This window comes from Magallana gigas, chromosome 2, assembly GCF_963853765.1.
Source record: "Magallana gigas chromosome 2, xbMagGiga1.1, whole genome shotgun sequence".
In the NCBI taxonomy this organism is placed as follows: Eukaryota; Metazoa; Mollusca; class Bivalvia; order Ostreida; family Ostreidae; genus Magallana; species Magallana gigas.
The window spans coordinates 10,668,183-10,675,702 of record NC_088854.1 but is presented as its reverse complement, the minus strand read 5'-3'; the positions used below and the strand labels follow the sequence as shown (position 1 = coordinate 10,675,702).

Here is a 7,520-nt window from a genome sequence, read left to right as displayed (position 1 = left end):
GCTTATAATAAAAACCGTTGTATTAAGTTCATACGTTTTTAACTGGAATTAATTCTCTATGCAGAGTTGTCGAACCTTGGATTGGTTGTCACTAAAAATTTAAGAAAAAATGTTTTACTTCCGCGTTTTCAAAAAAAAAAAAATAATAAAAAAACTCTCGATATTAGTACTCAATTCTGGCTTGTCACATGTGTTATCGAATAATGATAATCCCCGTTCTACTTAAAGGGTCCATAGAAAGAACTGCCAAAATGTGGCGCACCAAAGCAGGAGGAAATATCCCTATTCTATTTATTACTTCTGAAAATCAATACACTTCAGGACATTCCGATTGATTTCAGACTCAGGAAGATTTATAACCAGAAAAGTCATTCAAATCTGAATTTCCATTTTAAAGGGGGATTTTCTAACTTTAAACCGGATGTTTGTCAAACCACATACATATTATAAGGACCAATTAGCTTTTATTTTTATTTTGTAACCTTTACTAAAAATCAAGCAAATCATTATTATACAGATCCTCTTGGCCCTTGACCGAAAATATGCAACGTGTCATAATAATTCACCTGGATGTTTGATCAGTCATTAAATTCTTTTTTTATGTTGACATATTTATGACCTTTGCACTTTAACCCCTCCCCATCCATTTGGACCAATACGCACCGAGTACCCCACGATGAGCCAAATGCTGCCTTCTCCTCTAAATGTGATAGATCTGCAAACAAATTTAGCGATTCAAACAAATCGTTGTCATTAAATACCACTGAGTGACGATAACCCAAGTGGTTTCGACATTTCTTGTCTTAATATTCTTGGTCGGCATTACGCTTGTCACAAGGGTTCTTTAGCTGTAATCAAGTGTTGTTTCCGATCTACCCCCCGTGCGATTGCTTTTGATAAAGTGCATGGAGACTCCTCTTGTCGATCCACTGAAATGTTGATAGGACGTTTCTTGAATGTGTCGTTGGTCATCGAAAAAGGTCAATGGCGAAAACTAACAACCTCAGGGTAACAGTTAAAAGTATTCTATATTGTCGGGGTTTGGGTTGTTTATTTGTTTTTAACGAGCGATGGAGTCAGTTCGGTTTTTACTATACGTACAACCAAAATTATGCGCACAAACTAAAATGATTCATTGCGTCAGTACTCCTGTTCGAAAAACAAGCGATTTAGACTGATTTAACGAATATATGTGGTGAAAATTTGAACCAATTGCTTTTTGACATGGCATCCATTTTCACTTGTTCTATCGAATGGAGCCAATACGCAATTACACGTAATGGAATCCATTTATTGGCTCAAACATTTAAAGAAATAAACAAGTAAATTGTGTATCAAATTACTCAAAACACCAAAGCTGATTTATGAACCCATTCAATACGACTTTATTGAGCAACGGCATTGAATTATGAAAAGTGCAGCATTTCTTACAGATTGTTAAAAATTTCGTTCTTGCTAAGTTTAACCCCTTTTCTGAAGTACTTCCATGAAAGAAACTCAATTTTAGTGTCAGGTTTGCTTGAAGTATTCTTGAAGATATCTTTTATTGCCCAGACTTCGTTTTGGTGGGTTCTTTACGTGCATAACCAACGCTTAAAGTAAGATATAAATACCCCAATCAGCGGTCATACGTTTGCCTTGCCAGCATCTATATACCCACAGTGGAAATTAAATTGTTTTATCGCGTTGAATGACGTATTTCGGTGGTAATTTTTACTACATCAAGTCTTTATTTTAACCCAAAACGCTGGCAGTGTAAACACGATTAATAACCCAATTATCAGCCAAAATAAATCTTTCTTTGACCCTGTTTGGCTGCAGATACGATGCTTTCTATCTAAACTACTGAGATACCGTTGAAACGTAACCGGCAAAACTGTTCTAATTTGAATTATATCAACACGAAGAAAAAATAGAACCCTATCGCAGCAGGAGTCAAGTCTTTGAAAATATACGACCTTTGACCCCAATTGACAAATCAAGACGGTGACTCCCTTTGGGCTTAGACTCGTTCTTAAGCATGCTATCTCAGTTTATCAATTTTTTTGAAGGACGGCTGTCGATAAAACGTATTTTAGTAAGTTGCTAAACCGAGGTTCTCCTTTGCTTTTTGTGGTTTATTTGCATTTTTTTTCTCTCGTGCACACTGCATTTCTATTTATATCACACGACCACACTGGACGACATGTATCTATATGTCAGTTGCATCTGCATTCTTACCTTATGATATGTCATTATGAATCATGGAATTATTCACTGTGTAAATCTAGACAAAAACTTTCAATTCTTAAGTGTGTTTGCAAGTTTTGCAAACAAAACGTTTGCAAGAGTAAATTGTGCATTTTCTTTGCTTCGTGATATATTGATGTTATGTAATCCATTGAAATCAAACAGTTATATGTTTGCAGATTGTCAATTCTATTTTGTCAAGATCTTGTAGAAAAGTAATATATATCGATGTAATGTTCATATGTTATGGCCCGACTTAAGAGTTTACCAAGGTGACCAATCGAACGCGCTCTACGGTACCATCACGTCCTGACATCACTGTTTTCGTACCCCGTGATTGAAACATGCCTGCTTTTGAAGTTGTAATGTAATACAACAACTAATTTTCATCTAAGTGTGTATCATTTTTTCCCTCTGGCGAGAAATACCAGGTCAGAGTGCTAAGGAGACAGATAGTTTGATGTGTCTGACAAAATATGTCAATATTTTTAGTACGATCGTGTTTGGTTATCTAGATTGCCCGATTGATAATATTAATTATGGTTGTATTCATTGCATATCGGGACAAACATTGCAGGAAAACATTTCGAGTTCAAAACTCTTTAAACCACTAACCATTTTATACAGACGCTTTTCTTGACACACGAGTTTCTTTATGGTTGCAAAATACACTGCAATCGTTTTTCTGGTTCTTTTAAGAATGTAAGTTACTTTGGAGAAAAAAAACAGCATCTGAATAACCACAAATGCTTAAATAAAAGAATGTTCGTATTATTTATTTATTTAAAAAATATAGTTAATATAAAAATTTGATTTAAACACAGCTGTTGAATTGACTTATGGAGTATAAAACCACGTTTATTTGTTTATTTGCACGATTTTTCAAATCAAACAAACCTTCGTGATCAAGTGCATTTTACCGTAGAAGTATTTCTCTTACTCATAACCATTTTTTTCTCCTTCCTTGCTGTGCAAGTATAACTGGCGGAGAATGTAGATCTAAATGGAGCATTGTTGGGGAAAAAAATTCTGGCCCAAATCGAGCGCTCAATGTCTTCTACATAATTAGACATATAATTTTCTAATATATCCATAGGCGTGTTGTTCTTAAGTGAGCCGATGTGTCACTGCATTGCTATGCACATCTAGAATATTAATGTGAAAAGATATTCATATCACGTTTTAAATTCATGCAATGTTTTGTGGACATAAACAGTATATTAAAAGATTCAAAAGTCGGGGAAATAACCATAGTTTGGTATAAATCGGGGAGGGATAAGTGGGTTGAGGCTGAAGCAGGTTAAGATTAAGCTCATTGTATAAAATTCATGTCTTCTGTTTGGACTAGAATTCATTTTCCAGCTGACGACTGTTGGTTGTCATTTCTGAATTTTGAATAACAAATATCAAACTTGAATAGTGGATACTATTTTTGGAACTACAAAAATCGTTCTTCAATTAGCTTTTGCACTTTAAGTTCCTATTCAATTAAAATTGAAATTTACTTATTCATGAATAACGAAACACAAAACTGTTCTTTCACCTTTTGGGGAAACCATGAATGGTGTGTTTAGAAATAAAATCACAGAGTGTTAAAGTGAAAAAATAGAGGATGCCACCCGAATTGACTCTTGTGCGTGCAGCTATCGGGTTAAGCTAAGACAATGGAGTTTTAGACAATAGAATATCGGATGTCGTTAAACATCCAACGTACAATAGGACCCCAATCAAAGGTCTACACCAAGTTTTCGACATGCTGTCATATTTTATTGAACCTTTACAAATTTAGCGCATTAGATAATTACATATATTTGTTTGCGATTTAAAATAATGGAATCACCTGAATTTAAAACCTCTGTCCTTGTGAGTTCATGTGTATTGTGAATGTAAAAAAGGGTACTGACATACGTAGAATTGTGTATTTTGGGTGTATCGAACGATCATAAGTTTATTTTCCCTCAAATTACATCAGTTAATGGGGTGGTGACACAAAATAATACTGCTCTGGGTTATACATACAACAAGGCAGATCGCAGCGGCGCCTCAAGGTATATCCCAAGTAAGTCAATTTTCAAAACATTCATGATATTAATTTCCAAACAGCAGACAGATATATTCTAGTGTATAGATTATTGTATTGATACAAACACACTAAATAGATGTTTACACGTGAATGATGGGAACGCCCTCAAGAATTTTAAATATTGCGCCAAACTTCCACAAGATGCACCAAATGGATCTCTTTGGTTTTGTGGTAACTCGATAGCGAAGTGGAATTTATGTCTGATCAATGTTCTATTTCAGCTTCTTTTATTCGCACAAAATGTCTTATAATTTTGATTAAAATGGGAAATATTACAAATATACTATCGTTGCATTTATTTACAATTTATGATTTAGGTACCATATCATATTGTTGAATTCTTAAAGAGAAAACTTATCCAGTGAAATTATATCACCGAGAAAGGCCCCCATGCAGGGCTCTAGAAATGTTTTTTTCCGGGTGGGGGAGAGGGAGTCTGATGAACAATTATCTTTGCCTGGTGGTCCAAGGTACATTAATAGTAATTTTACTATGTGAATGTAATAACTTTGATTTTCTCCTCCGACCCCATTCAGATCCGTACATGGCTCCTGAAGAAAATAAATCGAACTTGATCTTTCGTTTTGTTGTTTTTTTTTTGTCCTGACGGTCATTGGCGTCCTGTTCTAAGTAATACCTTTGTTTTATGGTTGTCATAAACAACATTGCTTCATTACGTTAACGCTAGATCATCAGTTAAAGGGATAATCGTCTATTATTTCACAACATTAAATTAGAAGACAGATAAGAATTTGAAAGCGGTTTTCGATCGTTGTTTTCTGTTGCCCAAGGGTTCAGGAATGGTTAGTTCCGAGTCTGAGTCCGTAGTTTCTCACGTTTCTCGTTACGTCACACTTGATAAATAAAAAGGTGATGAAATGAAGCAGAAATGAATGCATGTGATTTCGATCTGAGTAGCTTTTTTGCGAAGAACTCGAGTGTGTGTGGTTCCGGGCAGACGATGTTTTTGCCTCGTTGTTGGTTTCTTAACGAGATGTCACCCTTGTTTGTGTGCACGTCGGCTAACAAGGATCTTTGTTTATGTGCAAACCCAGAGGAAGTAAATCATGCAACAATCAATGTGTGCATTGCATTTTTCACTCACTTAGTTGCTTACTGATCCGGGGATTCCCCTGATCACATGTATCGACCTCTTGGCGACAATATCCAATGAGGAAACATATACCTGTCACTCGAGTTATTGCTACAGTTCTATATTATTATTGCCTCCTTATGTCCGTCCATGAAGACAATCAATATAACCGTATATCGATCTGAAAAATTATAATTTTTAAGTAGAATATGGTTTTTTCACTAATCTTTAAATTACTCCTTATACTCAATTACTAGATCATCTGCGAACCATATGTTTTGGATGTTTTGTCCACCAAGGTTCATAACCGGGTTCCCAAGGTGACCGAGGGGTCTCTCAATATAAAGACCACTTTGTTAAACATGATTACATATTTAGGTATTTTGTGTCAGTTTTTGGGATTGTCCTTTGTCCTCGCATGCCCTCAACAGTAAGACAGTTGTTTTGCCCAAGAGGGGTACATTTTCATTGTGTGTATTGAAGAGAAACATATTGTTGATTGCCTGTATCCTTGAGCCATAGTGACTTGCTCGCTTGTCACATTATTGGCTGGGTTTTTTTTATATAAGGGCTGGATATGTCCGAGGAAGATCGTTCACCAGAATTTCAATCTACTACAGATGCAACTAAAGTTGTTAACTCAACCGTTGCAACCTTGTTGAACGTTTAATAGCTTCCCCCATGTGTATTACATTTCACAAGTATTAGTAAAGTATTCAAAACATGTAATTTAGCCTCTTCGCTAAAGACATGAATTCCTTCAAGTGATTGTAAACTCTAATAAATATTTACGACTTTATAGTTTTCTGGGGATGACTTTCCAAAACCCACGACAGCCGAGCTTCTTGTCCTTTTATTACTTATCAGAAGTTAGATTGGGGTAAGCACAAGGCCGCTAAATGATGTTCGCGTTATTTTCTTTAAATCTTATCTATGCTATTTGAAGAAATGTTCCGGATATGAATCAGACATATTCTGTTTTCATTCATTACGGTGGTGTGACTTCAGTCATTACCGGGGCCCAAAACTAAGTTCCACCAGAACCACATCCTAACGAAACTCGCGCCACTAAATGTATGATATTTTACCTATTCTATCTATGCCAGGTATCGAGCGACTGGGTGCGTTCTTTTTTTCAGTAATTCACATACAGCCACATTCACCCACAAAGAAATAGTCTAGCATAAAGGTTAAATAATATCACTCACTATAAGGTTTAAAGATACCATCTCTATCGTCTTTAGTTATCAAAGTGATCCTATCTCACGCAATACACAAAAAAGGAAAATTCATTCAGATTATTTAAGAGTCAATTAAAAGATTTAAATATACTTTAACAACTGTGAAACCATATACATCAAAGAAATAATTATAACCAGTGTATTTTGACAGATTACAGTCACCTTTTCGATCTTTTCGTCGACCCGTGCTTCCTGCGTACACACAAGCGTTGCCGGGTGGTGTACTGGCCCAAAGATGCATTGGTGACGCAAGCAGTTCAATTAGGTTATTGTCCACTCACAAAACTATTGGGTGGGAGGGGTAATCAACTTTCATATCCCCATTGTCTCCCTACAGACTCTTCGGCGCAATACAGTTATATGCTTTGTAATTTTGATAATTTCCGGAGGTCATTCGGTTTAGTTGAGCAGCATTGGTCCTTTGTGTTGCACCCTTTGATGCAAGGTTATATCGAAGATAAAAAGCCAAATACTTGTAATATCACATTAAAACGATCGGTATTTTTCAATTGACTTAAAATTACGAATTCTATCTAGTTTATTACAATGTATTTTGAATTATTTTATCAATGTCACACTTTAACAAGGTGTAATATTACAAAGTGAATTTTACTGGCTGGAATTTATATTGTATAATGGGCTCCATACTAAGATATCAATCACAACGCAAGAAGAACATCTTGACCCGCGTGAACTTTCACCGATTGTAATACACCTTTAGAACCATTGTGTATTTCGGAGAGATGATGGAGAAATAATGTCGTGCGATTTCTTGTTTTTGTCCACCCCCGGGGTTGTTAGACAACGCCTACTTATCTAATAAAGGTCATGACCTGTAGTCCGGTGTAGGTTGGAATGTGTTGACAATGCGTTT

General features: G+C 35.7%; 1 protein-coding gene across 3 annotated transcripts in view; it reads left to right on the top strand.

The window, feature by feature from the left end:
* The window catches only part of LOC105327750 (formin-J), a 52,462-nt gene that overhangs the window by 11,090 nt on the left and 33,852 nt on the right, over positions 1 to 7,520 (top strand). Inside the window, exon 1 of one of the 3 annotated variants that reach the window (XM_034444827.2) lies at positions 4,147 to 4,288. The exons of the other annotated variants lie outside the window; for them this stretch is intronic. The gene's annotated coding sequence lies outside the window, so the exon portion shown is untranslated. Of the gene's footprint in view, positions 1 to 4,146; positions 4,289 to 7,520 lie in introns of those variants that run through there. 3 annotated transcript variants of the gene reach the window in all.